The 24207-nt window shown below is 37.2% G+C and overlaps 1 protein-coding gene and 1 non-coding gene across 3 annotated transcripts in view; both read right to left on the bottom strand.

Annotated features, from left to right (window-relative positions):
• Window positions 1-24207, bottom strand: part of Snrpe (small nuclear ribonucleoprotein polypeptide E) — a 123634-nt gene that overhangs the window by 68412 nt on the left and 31015 nt on the right. The window lies entirely within an intron of this gene.
• Window positions 14176-14279, bottom strand: LOC147823189 (U6 spliceosomal RNA). The gene has a single exon (XR_015444608.1). It is a non-coding gene; the product is annotated as a U6 spliceosomal RNA (small nuclear RNA).

Below are 24207 nucleotides of genomic sequence, written 5' to 3'. Positions count from 1 at the left end.
CACAACACAAACGGTATAGTGTATGCCATCACAACTAATCTTTGCTCTTTTCATATGGTTAAAACCTCTATTTACTCATCTACCTCTTTTCCAGTTTCTATAGCTGCTCTTCTTCTGCCTACCTCTTACCATAGTACTCCATCCTTAGCTTTCTCTGTCCTCAATCCTTTTTCCATCAACGTGTTTATCCCTCTCCATAGATTTAACTATGCCTGATGAAATTGTACTTGTCCTTCAATGAAAATAGCTACAGATATAGTTTGGTGCTTACTTTTTGTCAGATGCTCTTCTAAGTTCTTTCCTTTATTAACTCATATTGATGGGGACTGTGGGGTACAGGGCAACCTAAGTCACATGCCCCAGCCATACAGATACAGATCTAGGATTTGACAGTAGAGTTTGTGATTTTAATCTGTCAGCTACACACAGGAAGCATCACTTTCTCCAAAAGACTTTCTCATCTTTAGGAAGACATACTGATTTAAACAATTAGTTAAGCAATTAACATGGTATATATAGGAGTAAAAGACATTTGTCCCCACAATTCAATTGTGAGCTCCTTGAGAATAAGTTTTACTCAGTTTTCTAACAACATTTCTTAATAAAATATTGATGTTCAGGCTGGGGATTTAGCTCAGTGGTGCCGCACCTGCTTTACAAGCATAAGGTCCTGAGTTTGATTCCTGGTACTGGGGAAAAAGAATTGATGTTCAATATATTTATTAATAGAATGTAAAAATTGTTCAGAAAAAGAGAATACTCCCACAAAAAGGATATTTGGGGGGGCAGTACTGGGGATCAATCCCAGAGGCACTCTACCACTGAGCTACATCCCCAGTCATTTTAAAATTTTATTTTGAAACAAATCTCTCTAAATAGCTCAGCCTGGGCTCAAACTTGTGATCCTCCAGTCTCAACCTTCTGAGTCACTAGGATTAGAGGTGTGCTCTACCATTCACAGCTTATACTACCACAAATTTATACTAAAAGAGATAAAAAATAGGGAACAGGGAGATATATCTTTGGTACCAGGGATGAGGACCGGGCTGGGGATTTGCCTCAGTGGTTCTGCCACCTGCCTCGAAAGCAGAAGGTCCCAAGTTCGATCCCTGGTACCAAAAAAAAAAAAAAAAAGAGATGAGGACCAAGAGATGGGGGGTGAAAAAAGAATTAAGATGTATTATGTATATATACCAACTACCCATGATGAATGTAAGTATGTCCTGCAAACATGTACTAATAAAAATAAAATTTTTAAAAATTAAGAATGTATTTAAATATCAGTAAGAGAATACTCAACAATAAATTTATTTTTTATTTACATTGCCAATCCGTCTATAGTTATTTGTTGCTGAATCAATTTGTCAGGAATTGAGGCTTTTTCTGTCCTGTTCCACCAGACTTGGTGTGCTGGATAGTGGGTCAAAATATGGTTGTTGCTGCTTCAGCAGTTATGGGCAGGAAGAAGAGGAAGTGGCAATGAAAGTGGAATCTGTTCTTTTTATCAAGAAAGAAACCTCAGTAAACAACCACTTCTTTTTCACTGTCTACAACTGAGTTATTAATCTACTTACATCTGCAAGAGAGGCTGAGAAAGTAAATATACACTTTACTCATCTCTACAGGAGGTTACAAATAGTAGGTATTAGGTAATTGGCTCCCTATCTGCCACAATCAAAGAAATGATTATCTACAAAGCATACATTTCTCATGTTTATCCAATCACAAATTTAAAATACATACATATATATATATATATACACACATATATATATATATACACACACACACACATACATACTTGAGGGGAAAACTGATAAAGTTAACAAAGTAGGAAATGGCTAATGCATTCAAAGGGAAAAGCAAAACCAGGATGGTGGGAGAGGTTAGAATGATCTCTGTGGTATTGGATTAGAGATAGTGATGTCAGATGAACTCGTGTGTACACATAGATAATGTATATGTATACACATATGCTAGTACATACACTTAATTTCCTACCTCTGTCTGTGGAGTTTAGAAATAGTGAAAACTCTATAGCAATAAGCACATCTGTATTCAGATCTTGATTTCATTCTCCAATAAAATGAAACCAGACTTCATTTAAAAATGATGACTCTAGGCCTGGGAAAATACCTGTGGTCCTGAAACATCATTTAGTGCCCAAATTAAGGAATTTTCAAAAGACCAAATGATGTCAAAAGAATATGGAAACCAACTGGACCAAAGCTGGAACAATCTGAGTGATACAATAAATAGCACAGTATTGAATTATAACCCGAAGCATATGTATTCATGGGTTTACACAGATGTAAATAAATGATTTAAAGAATAAATGGAGAAGAGACAGAAGAATTTTCCTTAAAGAGAATTTCAATAATACGTGCAGATATTTTTCCTACCAGGAAGTGAAGTCAGTTCCCCTAACTTTGAGGGACTTGCTTCCACAGAATAGAGTGTGAGAGGGCTGGGGATTTAGCTCAGTGGTTCTGCCACCTGCCTCACCAGTGCAAGGTCCCAAGTTCAATCCCTGGTACCAAAAAAAAAAAAGAATAGATTGTGAGAAGGGGAAAATGTGAACTTTGCATTTAAGGGTCTTTACAGACATTATTTGTTGTAGTCAGGGTTTTGGCAAGGGAATACATTTAATACACGACGCATAATTTATAAGATTATTTTATGATATTTACCCAAAAAGTCAAATACAGAGGAGTGCAAGAGGTTAGCTACACAGTAGTGGCCCGAAGAATCCAACCAAGGGCCTGGATCCCACAGCAATGTCCCACACAAGTCCAGCTGAAGGCCTGAAGTCCAAGACAATATCCTCCATGAGGATCTGTACCTGGAAGGCCCAAAGGCCAGTAGTGGAAGCCAGAAAACCTGTGCTGGTGGGGTGAAGGATTTGTGCCACCAGGCTGAGGGATCCACAATGGAGCCAGGAAGTGATGCTTACGGTGAAGGTCAGAGCTCCCCTGATGAGAACAGCAGCCATTCCCAGCGACAGCAAGGACCTGAGCCCCTCCTCCAACAAGAACAGCCAAGTTTGCATCAGGAAAACCATCTGCAGCAAGCTTCTTCTAGAAAATCAACAGCCCTGGATCTTTCCCTCCAGTTCTCTTTTTATGGCTATTGGCAACAATCCTCATGTGGATCTTCCACAACCAGACCACGCTGGCTCAGTTCAGCTGGGTGGTACAAGTTGACCATTAGTTAATCCACCACACTATTCTACCCAAGTGATCAAGGTTAATTAACCAGTCATATGTCCTGTTAATATCACATGCCCTCTTCTATGCTACAGCAAGAGGGGTGCTTCACTTCTGTGGTATTCTCTCTCAAAGTCAATAGGCTAATTTAATCATGAAAAAAACTAAAATAAAAAAAATTTTACAAAATATTTGTCCACTATTCTTCATAATTGTCAAGGTCACTAAAAACAAGGAAAATTGATTAAACTGCCACAGAACAGAGATGAAGAAAGAAGGAAGACAATAAAATGGGATGTGGTATCCTCAAATGGCTCCTAGAACAGAAAAATTATGTTACTGGGAAAAACAGAAAACTATTAATGTCTAGAGTTTAGGTAATAGTATTAATCTGTTAGTTTTCATAAATTATCATGATCATGAAAGATGTTAATATCCAGGAATGCTGACTGAACATGTATGGGAGCTCTGAACTACGCTTGCAATTTTCCTGAAAACTAAAACTTTAAAAATCATTGAAAAAAATTACCTGGGCCTACTGGATTCACAAGTAAATTATTTAAAACTTCCAATAAATTTTAAAATTCCATCTTATATAATTTCATCTTTGTGTGTTTTTCTGAAGCTCAGGCTGGCTTCAAACTCATGGTCCTCCTGCCTCAGTTTCCTAAGTGATAGGATTACAGGCATGCACCACCAGTTCTGGCTTACCATTTCTTCTTGAAAAAAAAGATGGAAGGCTATAGATTCAGTTTATTACAAATATATGTTCCTGATAAATATAACACACACATTCTAAAGGAAGACAATAGTAGTAGCAAATGAAACATATTAAATACTATGTGGCAGACGCTGTTCTATATACTTTATGTGAATTAATTTATTCTTATAATCGCCATGTGAAGGAATTTTGTTTTCAGTATCCTATAGATAAGGAAATTGAGATATAAATTTTAGTAAATTGCCCAAGATTACCAAAGTAAGAAGTAGTAAATTATAGACTCTTGTTCACATCTTTTAGTCTATATTCTTAAAATAGAATCTCTACCGCTGAGCGACCTCCCCAAGCTTTTCACTCTCCCTTCCCATTTATTATCTCAGTTTGTGTTCCTACAAAAGCTGGCTCTGAGGCCAAGATTTGTGTGCAAGTGATTTATTTGGGAGATGATCCCAAGAAGTACAGTACAATAAGAGAGTGCAGCAGAAAAGCTAATAAGGGTTGCTTTGATAAATTGGTTAACCACTGTGGGTAAATGGGGTTCAAGACTGCTGGGGATGCTCAGAAGAACTATACAGAATATGCCTTAGAATTATGACACCAACTTTTCCTTTACTATGTGAGAGTTGTCAAAGAGCATGAAATCCTGGGTAGCATGAGGATCTAGCATGCTTCAGTGGCTGGAAAGTACCCTCCAGCAGAGATGCAAGAAGTGATTGTTATGTACAGCAAATGGTCTCCAAGTGTCCTTGCAGTGGCCCAAGGAATTATGGGCTGGGCATTCCCAGAGCTGGCTGCAGTCAAAGAACCATGATTTTGTTTAGTATGGAAATGTGTGGAATTTAAACAGACTACTGTGGCAGACTCAATTGTGTTCCTCTCAAAATTTCACATTGAAGTCCTAGTCCCCAACTTGATTCTATTTGGAGATAGGGCTTTTAAGGATGTAATTAAGATTATATGAGGTTCCGCTGCCAGCCTCACAAGATGAAGGTCCCGAGTTCGATCCCCGGTGCAAAAAAAAAAGAAAACAGACCATTTCACATTTCTGCCAAAGATTATATGAGGTCTACTTCAATAAACATTTCTCCAGAGAAGATAGACAAATGGCCAATAAGCACATGTAAAGATGTTCAACAACACTAATCATTAGCTGAGCACAAATAAAATTATAATAAGATACTACCACATACCCACGAGAATGGCTAATATAAAAAACAAAATGAGAGGGCTGGGGGGCCGGGGATTTAGCTCAGTGGTTCTAGTGCCTGCCTCGTAAGTTCAAGGTCCTGAGTTCGATCCCTGGTACCAAAAAAAAAAAAAAAAGAGAGAGAAGGCTGGCGATTTAGCTCAGTGGTGCTCCACCTGCCTCACAAGCACAAGGTCCTGAGTTGGAGTCCCGGTACAAACACACACACACACACACAAAAAAAACAAACAAATGTTGGCAAGGAGAAATACATTTTGTGGAGAAATCAGAACTCAAATACACCTCTGGTGAAAATGTAAAAAGATACAGCCACTACAGAAAATAGCATGGTAGTTTCTCAAAAAATTTAAAATATAATTATCATATAATCCAGCAATATGGAATTCCAGCAGCACAATCAGTTGCATGTGATACTTATATAATTCAGCAATCACACTTCTGGTATATTCAAATGGATTGAAAGCAGGGTCTGAAAGAGATATTTGTACTCCCATGTTCATTGCATCATTATTCATAATAACCAGAAGGCAGGAGTAGCCCAGATGTCTGCTGATGGGTGAATGTGTTAGTGGCATATTGGGGTGCTATGGACTCTTCTCAGGGAGGACCCTGTCCAAGCCCTTGTTATCCTATTCAAAGAAGTGGACAAGACAAAAAAATCCAGGGAGGTTTTGTATTTATTAAAGGTATTGAAGATAAGGAGAGAAAAAGAAGTGCTCAGAAAAGAAGTGCTCTGCAGAGTGAGTGTGGGCCAGTTAAAGTAGGAAAAGAAGTACACTCTGCAGAGTCCAGGGCAGGCAGGGAAAAGGTAGGTTCACAGCCGCCACAAGGTTAATGGCCACTGTCTTTTATACCCTCACTCTAATGTCACATGATCTTGTGCTAAAGGAATTGAAGATAGCATTTTCTGATTGGTACTAGAATCAAGGCTTCTGTATGTCCTGGCTTTCATGACTGACAAGTTATACTCACTTGCCCAGCCGCTTTGCCATGCCCTAATCTAACTCAAATGGATAAACCTAATGTGGTGTATACGTACAATGAATTATTATGTAGCCTTGAAAGGAAGGAAATTCTGACATATGCTACAACACAGATGAACCATGAGGACATTGTGCTAAATTAAATGTCAGTCACAAAAGATAAATGTAGTATGATCCCATTTATATGAGATACTTAGGGAAGTTAAAGTCATAGAGACAGATAGTAGAGTACTGTTTGCCAGGGTCTGGCAGTAGAGGAATATAGAGCCTTATTATTTAATGTATATAGAGTTTCAGTTTCACAAAATGAAAAGAGTTATGGCAATGGATAATGGTAAAGGTTGTACATTATGAATATTTAGTACTGCTGAACTATATTCTTAAAAATGGTTAAAACAAGTTATGGAGCAGTATGACAATGGTAGCACACTTGTCTAACATGTACAAGGCCCTGGTTTCAATCTGCAGTATCACCAAAAAGAAAAAAATAAATGACTAAAATGATAAATTTTATGTTGTTTATTTTTCCACAATAAAATTAGAAAAAATATACCTAGTTAAAATTGAATTTCAGAATACTAATACCAAAAAATTATTCACCATTTAACTGAAATTCAAATTTAACTGGTGCTCTGTATTTTATCTAGCAACCTTACCCTCTACCCGCTAAAATGCTGAAGATACACACACAGGGCCGGGGATTTAGCTCAGTGGTTTCCCCCCCTGCTGCACAAGTGCAAGGACCCGAGTTTGATCCCTGGTACCAAAAAAAAAAAAAAGATACACAAACATAAACATATAATATATAGCCACACACACACATATAATCTTGAAGGCATAATAAAGATGAAAATATAAGAAGGAACTATCAGGTGTGTGGCTTTGTACTTTGTCTACAAAGTGTAGTTAATTTACTCAGGAAAATATTACCAATTCATATTACAAAGAGGCACAGAATTTTCTCATACAGACTCCCAGTCTCAGAGCTTGTTTCAATTTTACTTCAGTTGTGGGTCAAAATAAACACAGAATACAAAATCTCCCTAGTTTTGATCTCAAGCAGATATCTTCCTTTCCAGTGTGTGTGGGGGGAACATTTTCTTAATTGATTTGAACTAAAAAGTAGACAAACTTTCAAAAAAAGAATAACAAACAATACTCTGTCATCTCTTAGCTGACAAAGCATAAACCTCCATTATGCAGGTATCAGTAATCCAAAGTTCAGACTACATAATCAGGTCCCTAGTTACTGTTTTCACCGATTGAGAATAGCTTATCATGTGTGTGCCAAACAGAACTAGAATCAAACTAAACAAAAATAAAAACATAGGGTACAAATAAAAAGGGAAATGGAGACTAAATAGGATCATATTCTCACCTGAGATTCACCCTAGGGTGCAAAATCAAGACAAAAAAAAGCTGTGCCTGAACTTAGATATTTTTAAACATACACTTCAAGAAAAACACTCTTTAATTGGATCTGGTAGAAATGTCTTCTCGGCCAGGTGTGGTGGCTCATGCCTGTAACCTCAGCTACTCAGAAGGCTGAGGGCAGGAGGACTGCAAGTTCAAGCGCAGCCTGGAAAACATACTGAGATCTTGTTTCAAAATTTAAAAAGGGCTGGGATGTCCTCAGTGATAAAGTATTTGCCTACCACACACAAGATCTGCGGTTCAATCTGCAGTACTGTAAAACACACACACACACACACACACACACACACACACACCCCTACCCATTTGGGCATCTCAGTGGCACCTCCATAATGCTCTATAATATTCAAAAAGTTTAAAATATGGTTTTTATACAAATAACTGAATGAACCCATACAAAATGTATTAATGACAGAACTACAAAAATAATAAAGATTATTGGAGGAACTGTGTATTTACAGATGTATTATTTCTTAAAAAAAGAATGTTGGATTAAGATTGGTAGATTAGATACAAAACTAGTGAGTTTCAGGGCCGGGGACTTAGCTCAGTGGTGCCACCACCTGCCTTGCAAGCTCAAGGTCCCGAGTTTGATCCCCGGTACCAAAAAACAAAACTACTGAGTTTCAGGGCAAAACTGGGGGAGCCTTGTGCACATTAAGCAAGTGCCCCACCACTGAGCTACCACCCCTGCCTGGAAGATATCTCTTCTACTGGATGGAAATCTGTAAATTAATCTATAATGTCACAGATTTGAGCTCCACAGATAGTAAACAGTAAAGTCAAACACAGGTACATTCTCCTTAAGAAGTCAACAATTCTTGGTAAAGAATACTCCAGAGAGACATTGAAAAGACAGGCTGGAATTTATTTTTTTATTTTTATGTTTTTGGTACCAGGGATGAAACTCGGGTCCTTGTGCTTGCAGGGCAGGCGGCGGCACCACCACTGAGCTAAATCCCTGGCTGGAATTTATTTTATTTTCAAGCTTTTTCTTTGGATTCATGTGAACATCTGAAAATTTCAAAACTGCAGATTCTGAATACTCTCTCTGAGCATGTCTGCTGCTTGCTAGTCTGCCCTCAGAACTCTAGCTGTTTTGGCCTCTCAGAATCCCTGTTCCATCTCTTTAATGCAGGAAGGTGTTTGGGTTGTAAGGTTCTTCTATACCAATTTTCATGAAGGTTTTCTATGATGAAAGGATGCAGGATTTTGCTAAAGAGTTTCTTGCATCTATGGAGATGATCATGTGATTTTTATCCTTACTTCTGTTTGTGTGATGTATTGCATTTATTGATTTATGTATATTCATTCACCCACAATTGTGTCCCTGGGATGAAGCCAACTTGGTCAAGTCCATTTGTTCAAAGGTGTAGTTCAACTCCTATTTCTTTGTTTGGATTTCTATCTAATGTTGACCTTTCTATACGTGATAGTGGGGTTTTGAAGTACCCCACTATGATTGTTGATGTTTATCTGATCTTTTATGTCCACTAGTACTTGTTTTTAAAAGTTGGGTGTGTCAGCATTTGATGCATGTATATTTATAATTATTATCACTTCCTGTTGAATTGTTCCTTTAAGTACTATGTAGTGACCTTTCTGTCTCTTCTGATCAGTTTTATTTTTCTTTTTGGTACTGGGGATCGAACTCGGGTCCTTGTGCTTGCGCAGCAGGCGGTGAAACCACTGAGCTAAATCCCCGGCCCCTCTTCCAATCAGTTTTAATTTGAAGTCTATTTAGCCTGAAAATAGGATAGCAACTCTTGTTTTCAGGTTCTTGTTGCATGGAGTATCATTGTTTATCCTTTATGGATTAGGTGTGTTTCTTTTATGCAACATATAGTAGTTTTGTTTTTGATCCAATATATCAATCTATGTCTTTTGATTGGAGAGTTGAGATCATTTACATGGAAAGTTATTACTAAAAGTATTGGCTGATTCCTGTCACCACCCTATTTTTCTGTTGCTGATTCCTTTACTTTTGCTTGACTGCTCACCCTGATTGATGTATTCCTTACTCTAGGCTCTTTGGAGAGGTTGGCCTCCACGTCTCTAAGACTTCTTTGAGCACTTTTTGTAGTTTTAGCTTGGTGGTCTTAAGTTTTTTTGTTTCCTTACCTTTCTCGTTTCCTCCTTCCACTATCCTCCATCTCTAGAGCCCCTTCCCATCAGCAAAAGGTCTACCTTCATGTTTTATTTTCCTCTTTAAATTATTTAATTGTTTCTCATATAAGAGAAACCATGTGATATTTAACCTTTTGTCTGACCTATTTCACTTAGAATTATGATCTCAAGGTGAGTCCATTGTCCTACAAACGACTCAAATTTATCCTTCTTTATAGCTAATACTCTGTATGTATAGCTTTATACATATAGCTAATACTTTATTGTTTTATAGCTAATACTCTGTATGTATACAACATTTCCTTTATTGATTCATCAGCTGATGGGCAAATAGGCCACTTTCAAGATTTAGCTATTACAAGTAGTGCTATAATATTGGGTGTGCATGTACAACTGTAATATGTCTTTAACTGTTTTGGGAAGACACCTAGAAGCAGAATAGTTAGGTCAAATGGAATCTTTATTTGTAGATTTTTTTACGAATCTCTGGACTGATTTCCATAGTGGTTGGAGTAGTTTACATTCCTGCCAACAATGTAGAAAAGTTCCTTTTTTCCTGAAGCCTCACCAGCATTTGTTGTTTTCTGAGTTCTTGGTGATAGCCATTCTTTCTAGAGTAAGATGAAATCTCAGTGTTGTCTTGACTTGCATTTCTCTAATAACCAAGGATGTTGGACATTTTTCATGCATTCATTTACCACTTGTACTTTTTCTGCAAACTGTCTGTTCATTTTAATTGTCCATTTTTTAATTAAGTCTTTTATTTTGGGGGGCCTAATTTTTTGAGTACTTTATATATTCTAGATATTAGTTTTCAGGTCATGGAGTGGCTGGCAAACTTTTTCCCATTGTCTTAGTTACTTTCTTGTTATTGGGTCAAAATAACCAATACTCACAAGTTAAAGGAGAAAAGGTTTATTTTGGCTCACAGTTTGTGGAAATTTCAGGCAATAGTTGGCTGGCTCCAACACAGGGTGGCATGGCAGAGGGGTAGAGGAGAAACAGTTCATAGGAGGGTTGACAGAAAGCAGCAAGCCTGACTTCCCTGTCTCCCTTTATATTCCACCCAGAATACAAGCCCACTGGTTAGTACCACCGACACCCAGGGTAAAGGCCTACTCATTATCCACACTCAGAACAAATCAGTGGACTAATTTTGTTATCACACACCCTTAATACATATTCACATACCCTTAATCCATATTCACATATCCTAGATTGAGCCACCTGTGAAAAATCTACCTATGAGTGTATGAGGCTTTGGTGGGACACCTAGATATAAACCATAACACCCATTCTGTAGATTGTTTATTCTGTTGTTTTTTTTCTTTTACGGTGTAGAAACTTTTAATTTGATATAATCCCATTGTTCTTTCTTGTTGTTATTTTTTGTGCAATTGGTGTTCTATTCAAAAAATCCTTGCCTATGCCTATGTCTCCAAGAGTTTTACCAATTTTTTCGAGTCAATTCAGTGTTTCTGTTTAGACATCTAGGTCTTTAATTCATCTTGATTTTATTTTATTACATGATGAGAGATATGAGTTTAGATTCAATCTTCTGCATGTGGCTAACTGATTTTCTCAAGACCATACATTAAAAAGGCTATCTTTTCTTCAGTGTGTTTTTGACCCCTCTGGATGAAGGTACTTGGGATTGTTTTTACATCCTCCATTCTATTCCATTGAACTGCACGTCTGTTTTTGTGCCAGTACACTGTTTTTATCACTGTATCTTTGTAATATAATTTTAACTCCAGGGTTGTGATGCCTCCCACTTTACTCTTATTGCCTAGGATTGCTTTTGCTATTGTGGGTTTCTCTGGTTCCATATAAATTTTAGGATTGTTTTTTATAGTTCTGTGCAGAATGCTGTTGGTATTTTGATTGTGACTGCATTAAATCTATGTATCAATTTTGGTAATATGGCCATTTTTGTAGTATTGATTCTGCTTATCGAGGAAGACGGGACATCTTTCTACTTTCTGGTGTTCTCTTTGATCTTTTTTTTTTGTACTGGGGATTGAACTCAGGACATTGTGCTTGCCAGGCAGGTGGTGGCACCACTGAGCTAAGTCCCCGGTCCTTGATCTCCTTTTTTAGTGTACTATTGATTTCATTATAGAGATTTTCTTGGTTACTTTTCTCATTGCCGGGACAAAATACTTGACACCCAAAGTTAAAGGAGAAAAGGTTTATTGTAGCTCACAGTTTGTAGAGGTTTCAGTCCATAGCCAGCTGGCTGGCTCCAAGGCATTGTAACATGGTACAGGGGCATTGCAGAGGAGAAGAGTCCATGGCAAAGCAGAGCAGTCAGAAGGCAATAAGCAGCAAGCAAAGTAGCAGCAGCAGCCTGCTTCTCCCTTTCATCCCTTCCAGGCTACTTGCTCTGTGGGTGGTGCCACCCACAACCAGAACTTGCCAAACCAATCAGTGGACTAATTTAGTAATCACCCACCCTCAATCCCAGCATCACATACTCTAATACAGCCACCTTTGAAACCCCACCTATGACCACATGAGGCTTTGGGGGGACATCTAGATATAAGCCATAAAAGAGATCTTTCACTTCTTTGGTTAATTCCTAAGTATTTCATTTTTTGTAGCTATTGTGAATGGTATTGTTTTCCTAATTTCTTTCTCTGTGGGCTCATTGTTGGTGTACAGGAAAGCTATTGATTTTTGTGTGTTGATTTGAATCCCACTACTTTGCTGAATTTGTTGATTAATTCTAGAAGTCTTTTGATGAAACTTTTGGCCTTCTATGTAAAGGATTATGTTATCTGTGCATAGGGATAGTTTAACGTCCTCCTTTTCTATATGTATTCATTTTACTTCTTTCTTCTGCCTTATTCCTCTATCTAAAGTTTTGAGTACTATACTGAATAGAAGTTGTGAGTGGATACCTTTGTCTTGTTTCTTATTTTAGAGGAAAAGCTTTCAGTTTTTTTCCCATTTAATAGTTACTGGGAGCCAGGTGTGGTGGCACATGACTGTAACTCCAGCACTTGGGATGCTGAGGCAGGAGGGTTGTCATGAGCCAGAGGCCATCCTGGGCTACATAGTGAGTTAAAGGCCAGTCTTAACTACATGACAACTTGTCTCAACAAAACAAAACCAAAAAAGTAGGTATTAGGGATTTAAAATGGCAGAGTTAAGACTACTAGGAAAATATAGCTGCTCTTGGAGTGTGATGGAGACACTTAGAAAACAACAACTGAGGGAAGAAAAAATGAAGCAGATCTTGAGGAAACAAGAAAGAGTCAATAGGAAAACTAGAAACCACAGAAAAAGTGAAGAAGATGCAGAGAAAAGAATAAAGCAGCCTGAACACTAATCTGGGCTCCTGGGGAAGGGGACCTGTTTCCACAAACACAAGGGAGATCCAGAGAAGGTGGGCAGGCCCTAGAAAAACAGACTGATAGCACTAGACCGAGGAAAAGCCCACAGTTATTGTAAGCTGAAAATAGTCTGAAAGTAATTTTACTCTGAAAGTAATTTCTTCCACATGGCAGGCTGGATCTGGAAAAGCAATCCATTGCAGCACCTGCCATATCTGGGTGTGCTTAATCAGGAATCATTTTGGGAAGACATTTATGTTTAAGTCTGAGCTACTTCAGGAATCAGAAGTCACAGAATAATTTCACTTCGGGGTCTCCGGGGTCATCCTACCACAATGTCTGGGTGGGAGATGGGCATGAGACAGTCATGAGGAAGAGGTGGGGTAGTTGTAGATTCCATGAGAAGTTTAAGCAATGCCATGCTAAGGTTGTGAAGGACATGGCAGTCCAACCCTCTGTGGTGAGAAGCCAGGTCAACCGTGTCCCTTTCTGAGAGGAGCTGAGGAAAGTCTGAAAGTGCAGATGCTAAGTCTAGTGGACTGCTTGAACCCCTCACTGCCTACTGTCAACACAGAGCTCAGTTTCTGTTTGCTTTTCATATCTCTCAATGTGAATAGGGATATGCCTCAGCTTGAACAGCTGCCATATCCTTGGGTGTAAAGAGGGGCCTCTAGAGCAAGGGAGGCAACTCACAAGCCCACAGGTCATAAAGCCAGTCAGAAATAGCAGTGGTTTGGAGTGTGCAGAGGACACAAACACTGGAAACCACTGGAGTGAATGCAGCCCTGAGACTGCATAACATACCATTAACTTACCACACTCATGGGGAAAAGTGAGATAGGACTCAGCATTCACGTATTACAAAGCAGTCTTAGAAGCAAAATAGGCCTTAGTTGTGTTTTACTATCTCCCACCCATATTTGGTAGATGCAAATACCATAGCCCCTGAAAAGAAAACACTCAAACACAGGCAGGAATTTTTTGGACTTATTTCTCTTTCTTCTGTTCATTTGTTTGGTTTTGGTGTTTTTTGTTTTCATTTCTTTATTCTATCTTTTGCACTGTTTTAATTTTTTTTTTCTTTAAAAGTTTAGGTTTAATGACAAACATCTATTACACCAGTTTCTCTTCAAAATAAGATCGATGTGAATAAACAATTAAAAATATGGAATGCTTCATGAATTTGCACATCATCCTTGCGCAGGGACCATGCTAATCTCTGTATCATTCCAATTTTAGTATATGTGCTGCTGAAGCGAGTACTACTCTTTTCAAAATTATTTTTCTTTTGTCTTTCTTGTTTGTCTTTTTTGTTACTTTTACCTAATTCTATTAACTTTTTAAACATTCTTTAATTGAATTTTTACCTCACTTTCTCTCATCTTACTTTTCTTTCTTTTTCAAATTTTATGTTTCATTTTCCCCTTCCTCTATCCCTTCTTTTTACTGTTATGGTAGTATTATAAAACCTTATTAATTTATTAATTTTTAGCTATTTAGTCAAATCTATACCATTATTGCTGAACTCTATGTTAGTAGTAGTTTAGTTATTAATTTTAGTAGACATTTAATGTATATCAATATTTGGTTTGTATACATGTCCACATTATTACTGCAGATATCTTCTATTGTTAAGGATGGTATAGTTGTTGCTATTATTGACTCTTAAGGTATGTTAATAACCAGGTAGTCTTTGACTCAACTATTGTTGATTTCTATTGTTAATGATGGCATAGCTGTTGCTTTTGTTTTTTACTGTCTGCCATTATCTGGTTTGTCTTTGTATCATCAACATTTCTGCAGTTCGTTTTCTTTTCCCTCAGTGCCACTGGGGATTAAGCCCCACAAGAAGGTTGGACACTAAGAAGACTCTCAACTACTATGCTACATAATTTGAATAGGGGTACAAATATCAAAGCATAACCAAACCCCAAAACACAATCAAACTAAAGAGGTCCCCACTATAATGACACTTTTTCTACTCTAACTGATCTTCAACCCACAGTGCAAAACTAGATACATGATAATGTGAAATAGGGAAAAGAGGTCCGAAGGAGAAGTGGGAGGGGTTGGGGAAAGGAAAGAAGGGAAAGGAAACAAATATGAGAAAAGGAAAAAACAAAAACAAAGTCTTTGTAAATAGGAAGAGGTGGAGGGACTGAAGGGAGGGAAGAGGAATGACAAAAAAATAAGAACCAAGATATATCCTGTAAAGGTACAAATTCCCAATGATGAATGTCATCATATTGTATACCTAAAATGTACTAATAAACTTAATGAATAAAAAAATTAAAATAAAATTTAAAAAATAGATACCTGAGAAAGCAAGGCATCAAAATGTACCCTAAAGTCCCTAATTCCCCAAAGTTGACCTCACAGACACTGAAGTAAAGGAAGCTGTGGGTAAAGAACTCAAAAAACAAATAGTGAAAATGTTTCAAAAGATGAAACACGTAAGCAAATGCATAAGATGTTTAATGCACTTAAGCAGGAATTAATTAAACAGAAATGATTTCATCATCAAAATGTTATAAGCTTACAGAAGAAACAATAAATTGAGGGCCGGGGATTTAGCTCAGTGGTTTTGCTGCCCGCTGCACAAGCACAAGGACCCGAGTTCAATCCCCGGTACCAAAAAAAAAAAAAAAGGCAATATAAGACATGTATGTACACTTCAGCAAAGAACTAAGTATGAAAAGAAAGCAGAGATAGATGATATAAAAAAATTCAGTGAAAAACATGGGTAGCAGACTTGACCAATGTGAGGACAGATAAGGTAGATGCTATAGCCCATAAACTCAATAATACCCTAAAAATGACAAGACATCATGTAAACTGAATCCATCAGCTGCTAGATAACTCAAAGAAACTAATCTTAGAATTATAGGAATAAATGAAAAATTAGAAGATATTCAAAAGGTATAAAAAAATTATTCACTAAAATCACAGGGAAAAATTTCTAAATCTAGGGAAAGAATTCAGCATTCATATACAACATGCACATATAATTTCTATCTTAGTTACTTTTCTCATTGCTGAGACAAAATACCTGACATCCAAAGTTAAATGAGGAAAAGTTAATTTTGGTTCAGTTTGTAGAGGTTTCAGTTCCTAGTTGGCTGGCTCCAAGACAGGGTGGCATGGCACAGAGAAGAAACAGTTCATGGCAGGCAGAAGGCAGGAAGGCAGCAAAGCAGTAAAGTAGCAAGAAAAGCAGAAGGCAGGAGGTAGCAAAAGCAGCAAGCAGCAAGCAACAGTAGCAGCCCACTTACTGTCCCTTATATTCTATCCAGGCTACCCCACCTTAGGGCAGGTAGCACTCACACCCAAGGTGGGGCACCCAAAATCCTAGCATCGTACCATGAATCAATCCCAGGATCACATCCTTAATTCCAGCAATACACACTCTATATTCAGCCACCTCCAAAAAGCCCCACCAAAATGACTGCAGAGGCTTTGAGGGGACATCTAGATACAAGCCATAACAACCCCAAATAGTCATGACCAGAAAAGAACCTATTAACAACACACCCTAATCAAAATTCCAGAAATTCAACAAAAAGAATACTAAAAGCTGATTGAAAAAAACAGCAAGTAACCAACAAAGGCAAGCCCATCAGAGTAACTTCAGATCTCTCAATACAAAACCTTAAAGGCCAGGAGAGAAGAGAGAAAAGTTTTTGAAGCCCTAAAAGAAAACAACTGTCACCTCAAACTTTTATATCCTGTAAAAGCCCTCAAATTTGACAGAGAAGTAAAGACTTTCCATGACAAAGAAATCCTAAAGAAATACATAACCACTAAATCATCACTGCAGAAAATACTTAAGTTAATCCTAGACAAAGACAGGGAGGCCACCCAGCACAAAAGAGCCAATAGAAACATATACACCTAGTTGGGAGAGTAGTTAAACAAAAGGAAAAAAATTAAGGAATCACCACTCCAAAAATAATGCAATGACATGATTCAATACCACACAATAATAATTCTCAATGTCAATAGTCTCAACTCACCAATTGAAAACACAGACTGACAAATTGGATTTAAAAAAATCAAAGTGTAACCATATATTACATATGGGAGATACACCTCATCCAAAAGGAAGTACAAAGACTGAAAGTAAAAGCTTGGGAAAAAAAATACTCCATTCAATCAGAGCCTAGAAAAACTCAGGAGTAGCTGTCTTATTTTCAAACAAAGCAAACTTTAAGACAAAACTGATCAGAGAAGACAAAGATGACCTTTCTATATTAGTAAAGGGAATGATTCAACAGGAAGAAAGGACACTTGTAAATATCTATGCACCAAATGTCAGTGCACCCAATTTCATAAGATGAAAAGTACTGAACTTAAAAGGACAGATAGACAACAATACAATCAATCATACGAGGGAATACCCCACTCTCACAAAGTGACAAGTCAACCAGACCAAAAAAATCAACAACAACAAAACAACAAGAAAAGATTTTATCTTTTGCATTTCTAAATGGAATGATATGGGTCATTTCAACATCATCCAACAAATGGAATTAACAGATAACACCAGTGTTTCATCCAACAACAGAATACACATTTTTTTTAGTAGCACGAAGAACATTTTCCAAAATAGACCATATCTTAAGCCATAAAACTTGCTTAAATAAATACAAAAGAATTGAAATAATCCCCTGCATACTATCAGATCATGGAGAATGAAACTAGAAATCAACAGCAAGAGAAGCCACAGAAACTACCTAAACACATTGAGATTAAATACTATGTTTTTGAATAAGCAATGGATCACAGAAGAAACCAAGGAAGAAATTTTAAAATTCCTAGAATCAAATAACAATGGAAGCACAACATACAAAAACCTACAGGACACAATGAAAACAATCCTAAGAGGAAAGGCTATAGCTATAAACGCACACATAAAAAAAATACAGATCCCAAACAAATAACCTCATGATACATTTCAATGACCTGGAAAGAAAAAAAAAATCCAAATCTGAATCTAATAGATGGAACTAAATTGTAAATATCGAAAGAAAATTAATAAAATTGAGACTAAAAAACATCAATACAGAGGATCAATGAATCTCAAAGAGCTGGTTCTTTGAAGAAATGGGAAGGGGATCTTGAGATGGGAGAGACAAGAGGGAAAGGAGGGAAAGAGGAAATAAAAAGAATCAAGATGTGATATGTACATGAACTGATTCCTCCATGATAAATGTATTTACTATGTATTTTAAATACACTAATAAAATTAGGATAAGCAATATGTTGGCAGAAGTTTGTTATAAATGGTTTGTATCATGTTGAGATAATATCTTTTATACCAATTTTCTTCAAGGTCTTTATCATGAATGGATGATGTAATTTCTACATCTACTGAGATGATGATGTGATTTTTGTCCTGGCTTCTGTTCATGCAGAATATTATGTTTATAGATTTCTATAACTGAATCAATTTTGAATCCCTGAAATGAAGCCAACTTGGTCATGATATATAATCTTCTTAATGTGTTCTTTACCAGTATCTTGTTGAAGATTTTTGCATCTAAAAAAGTTGGCCTACAGCATTCCTTTTTTGTTAAGTCTTTCTCTGGCTTTAGTAACCAGGTAATGCTAGCTGCCAGGAATTACTTTGGCAGTACTCCTTCCCTTTCAAATTCACTAAAAACTTTGAGAAGTATTGGCATTAGGACTACCCTGAAGTTCTTGCAGAATTCAGCAGTAAATTCATCAGGTCCTGGGCATTTTTGGTAGGCTTTCTATTTTTTTTTTTTTTGTATTAAATTCTTTTATTGGTACATTGTAGGTATACAACACAATTACATTTCTCATTGGGAATTGTACCTTTACATAATCCATCTTGGTTCTTATTTTTTCCCCATTCCCAGCCCTCCCGTCACACCCTCCACCCTTCCCTATTTACAAAGACTTTATTTCCATTTTTTCCATTTCTCATCATTTTTCCTTTCCCTTCTTTCCTTTCCCCTGCCACTCCCACTACCCCTACCCCTTTGGACCTTTTCTTCCTATTTTACATTATCGATTATTCATTCTAATCATTGGTACATTTTAGGTATACAATATAATGACATTCATCATTGGAAATTTGCACCTTTACATAGTCTCTCTTGGTTCTTATTTTTCACCCTTGCCCAGCCCTCCCTTCAACCCCTCCAGTCCTATTTACAAAGATTTTGTTCCGATTTTTCCATTTTCTCATATTAATCCCATTCCCTTCTATCCTTTCCCCTAGCCCTCCCACTTCCTTCCCCTTTGCCCCTTTTCTTCCTATTCCACATTACCTATTATACATTTAGTCCTTATTTACACTTTCAGCTTCTCACACCAGAGAAACTATTCAGTATTTACACGTGTGTCCTATTTATTTCACTTAAGAGTATTGCCTCAATGTGCATCCACTTAGCTATAAATGTCTCTAATTTCTCATTTTTGATGGCTGAGTAGTACTCCATTTTATAAAAAAACCCACATTTTCTTTATCCAGTCTCCAGTTGAAGGGCATTTGGGCTGTTTCCAAGTTTTAGCTATCACAAACTGTGCCGCTATAAACATGGGTGTACATATATCTCTGTGGTATGATTCTTTTAATTCTTTGGGGAAGATCCCCAGCAGTGGAATAGCGGGGTCAAATGGGACTTCCAGTCCTAGTTCTTTGAGGTATCTCCATACTGATTCCCACAGTGGTTGCACCAGTCTACACTCCCACCAGCAGTGGAGCAGGGTTCCTCTTTCCCCACAGCCCCACCAGCATTTGTTATTGGTTGATTTCATGACAGCAGCCATTCTTTCTGGGGTGAGGTGGAATCTCAGCGTTGTTTTCATTTGCATCTCTCGAATGACCAGTGATGTCGAACATTTTTTCATGTATTGGTAGGCTTTCTATTACTACAGTAGTTTCATTACCTGGTGTTGGATTTTTCAGGGCTTTTTTTTTAGCAAAACATTTATTGGTGCATTTTAGATATTCATAATGATAACATTATCGGGAATCTGCACCTGTACATAATATATTTTGCTTCTTTCTGTCCCATTCCCTTCCTCTCCTATTGACACCTCTTCCCTTCCTTATTTACAAAAGCTTTATTTCCATTTTACCTTCTATTCTCTTTTTCTTGTCCCTTCTTTCCTTTGCCCTTCTCCCCTCCCTTGTTCTCCTTCTCATTTGCACATTTTCTTCCCATTTCCCAGTATCTATCATATATTTTGGTCTTTTTTATTTTTTATTTTTATTTTTTTGGTAACAGGGATTGAACTCAGGACTTTGTACTTGAGGCAGGCAGCAGCACCACTGAGCTAAATCCCTGGTCCAACACCATACTCTTACGTGAGATAAATCAGACACATGTTTAAATACTGCATTTTTTCTCTTGTGTGAGAAACTGAAAGTGTAAATAAAGACCAAAATATATAGGGTCAGGGATTTAGCTCAGTGTTTCCACCGCCTGGCTCGAAAGCACAAGGACCCAAGTTTAACCCCCAGTACCAAAAAAAAAAAAAAAAAGAGTATGGTCTCAAGGGCTGGAGGTTTAGCTCAGTGGCGCCAGCGCCTGCCTGGCAAGTGCAAGGTCCTGAGTTCAATCGCTGGTTCCACAAAAACAAACAAACAAATAAAAAGGGTATGGTCTCAAGGTCCATCCATTTAGCTGTAAACATCTGAAGCTCATCCTTCTTTATGGCAGAGTAGTACTCCATTGTATAAAGAAACCCCACATCTTCTTTATCCATTCATCAGCTGATGGGCATTTGGGCTATTTCCAAGATTTAGCTATTATGAACTATATCAAATGGAACCTCTAGTTTTAGATTTTGAGGAATGGCCACATTAATTTCTACAATGGTTGCACTAGTCTACACTCTCAACAACAGTGGACAAGGGTTCCTTTTTCCCCACAGCCCCACCAGCATTTGTTATTGGTTGATATCTTAATAGCGATTTTCTCTGAAGTGAGATGGAATCTCAGCTGTTTTAATTTGCATCTCTTCAATGACCAGTAATATTGAACATTTTTTTCATATATTTATTTTCCATTTCTACTTCTTCATCTGAGAAGTGTCTATTCATTTCAACTACCCATTTTTGGATGGGGTCTTTAAGTTGGGAGGGTCTGATTTTTTTCAGTTCTTTGTATATTCTAGATATTAGTCCTTTGTCTGAGGAACAGCTGGTAAAAAAATTTTTCCCACATTGTGGGTTGTCTCTTCACTCTATTGGTTGTTTCATTTGTTGTGCCAAAGCTTTTTAATAAGATGATATCCCAGGTGTTGACTGTTTTGTGATATTTCCTGTGTGATTGGGTTTTGTTCATAAAGTCTTTGCTTACATCAATGCCTTCAAGAGTTCCACTTATTCTATATTCCGGCAGATTTAGTGTTGCTGTTTTAATATTTAGATCTTTGAATCATTTTGATTTCAGTTTAGTGCATCATGAAAGATGTGGGACTAGTTTTAATCCTTGGCATGTGGAAAGTTTTTGCCACTTTGGCCAGTTTTTCCAGCACCATTTACTAAAGAGGCTATCTTTCTTCCAGTGAAGGTGTTTGGCTCCTCTGTCAAAGATAAGGTGGTTAAGTGTTTTGAGTTGTTTTGCATCTTCTAATCTGTTCCACTGATCCTTAGGTCTGGTTTTTGTGGGGTTTTGCCAGTACCATGCTGTTTTTATTACAGTAGCTTTATAGTATAATTTGAAGTCAGGGATTGTGATGCCCCCTGCCTTACCCTCATTGCCTAGAATTGCTTTGGCTATTCTATGTCTCTTCTAGTTCCAACTGAATTTTAGGATTGTTTTCTCTAATCTTGTGAGATAAGTTAATGGTATTTTGATCAGGACTGCATTAAATCTGTGTAACAATTTTGGAAGTATGGCCATTTTCACTATATTGGTTCTTCCTACCCAAGAACAAGGGATAGCTTTCCATTTTCTGACATCCTGTTTGATCTTTTCTTCAGAGTACTGTAATTTTCATTGTAAAGGTCTTTTATTTCCTTTGTTAGATTATTTCTAGGTAATTCATTTTTTTTAGCTATTACTGTGAAAGATGTTGTTTCTCTAATTTCCCTCACTGAGTTTGTTATTAATGTACAGGAAGGCTATTGATTTTTGAATATTGAGTTTGTATCCAGCTATGCTATGAATTTGGTTATTAAATCCAGAAATCTTTTGGTGGGGTTTTTGGGGTCTTCTATGTAGAGTATCATGTATGTAATCTGCAAATATTAATAATTTTTCTTCCTTTCCTATTTCTTTTACTTCTTTCTCTTATCTAATTGCTCTGGCTAATGCTTCCAGAACTATATTGAATAAGTGGTGACAGTGGTCATCCTTGTCTTGTTCCTGATGTTTGGGTGAACACTTTCAGTTTTTGTCCCTTTAGTATGATGTTGGCTGTGGGGTTTTCTCAGATGGCTTCTATTAGATTGAGATAAAGACCATCTATTCCAATTTTCTGTAAGGTTTTTATCATGAATGGGTGTTAGACTTTGGCAAATACTTTTTCTGCATCTACTGAGATGATCATATGGCCTTTGTCCATGGCTCTCTGTTAATATGGTGTATTATTTACTGATTTCCATATATTGAACCATTTCTGCATCCCTGGGATGAATCCTACTTGGTCACGGTGTATCAATTTTTTGATGATTTGCTCCATTCTCTTTGCCAGCATCTCATGGAGGATTTTTTTCATCTATGTTCATAGGGAGATTGGCCTGTAGTTCTCTTTTTGGTTGGATCTCTTTGCTATGAAAAGTCCTAACTTCTCCATCAATTTTAATAGACAAGTTTGCAGGATATAATAATTTGGGGTGAAGGCTGTTTTCTATTGGTGCTTAAAAAACTTCATTATAAGCTCTCTTGGGCTTTAAGATTTGTATTGAGAAATCTGCTGTAATTCTGATAGGTCTGTCTGTATAAGTTATTTGTTGCTTCAACAGCTAGTAAAATTCTGTCATTGTGTTAAACTTCTGGGATTTTAACTATGATATGTCACGGAGTTCTTTCCTGATCATGGCTATTTGAGTTTCTATATGACTTGTTTATCTGGAAGTTGAATTCTTAACCTAAATTTTGAAATTTTTGCTATGATTTTGTATGTTTTCTGATCTTTCTGTAACTGCTTTAATTCTTAAATTAGTTTTCTTTGAGTCAATCTAGCAATTGTTGCAGCCAGTTTCCATGGTCTCATTTTAAGATATCTCTGAGTATATGGTCTCCTGTAAAACTTAATCTTGGGTTTTTTTGGTACCGGGGATTGAACTCAGGACCTTGCGCTTGCAAGGCAGGCAGTGGAACCAGTGAGCTAAATCCCCAGCCTATCTAATCTTGTTTTAACATTCTTTCCTTGCACTGATTGTTTCTGCTGTCTATATATTCCATATAATTCTTTATATCTTATTAGCTCAGTGGTTCTGGCGCCTGCCTTGCAAGCGCAAGATCCCAAATTCAATCCTGGGTACCAAAAACAAAACAAAGAAACAAAAAAAATTCTTTATATCTTAGATTTCTCTGTTACCTTTCTATGGCCTCTAATATTTTACTGAAATGATTATGTCTTGTATCAGTTCATCCAGCTTTTTGTTTAACCTTGCTGATCATTTTATCAATTAGTCCCTTATCTAGTTACATCATCTTCCACTTACTGAACATCTTATTGAGATTTTTTTGTTGTTGTTTCTACTTTTATCCCTTCATACATTTGAGCTATTTAATTTTTTACCTTCTCCCTATTAGTGTCCATGACATCAGCTTTAGAGAGGTAAGAATTTTTGGAAGCATCTGGTTGCCTTATTTTCTCATTTTTCTTTCTTTTTCCACTTTGGTATTGGGGAGTATCAATTAAAGTGGAAACACTCAGAGGTTAGTATGGAGATCTCTATAGTTAGCCAGTGCTTTCCAAAGATGTGATTTGTTTGGTGTTTTTTTTTGGTACTGGGGATCGAACTCAGGACCTTGTGCTTGCGAGGCAGGCGGCGGAACCACTGAGCTAAATCCCCAGCCCTCCAAAGATGTGATTTGACTTTGACTGTTTTGATATACATCTCTTCAACCTACTCTGCATAATAGAGTCTGACCCGGTCACTGTGTTGCAAGGAGAGTTGCTACTGGTTGTATCAGGATCTATAAAGCTCACCATATGTCAGTCATGTACACTGAAATTTGTTTCCACAATTGTGCACTTT

This window comes from Heterocephalus glaber, unplaced genomic scaffold, assembly GCF_053883595.1.
Source record: "Heterocephalus glaber isolate CG9 unplaced genomic scaffold, H.glaber_assembly_v1.0 deba00001600, whole genome shotgun sequence".
NCBI lineage: Eukaryota > Metazoa > Chordata > Mammalia > Rodentia > Bathyergidae > Heterocephalus > Heterocephalus glaber.
Note: the sequence above shows the minus strand (reverse complement) of the source record. Positions and strands in the feature narration are given on the sequence as shown.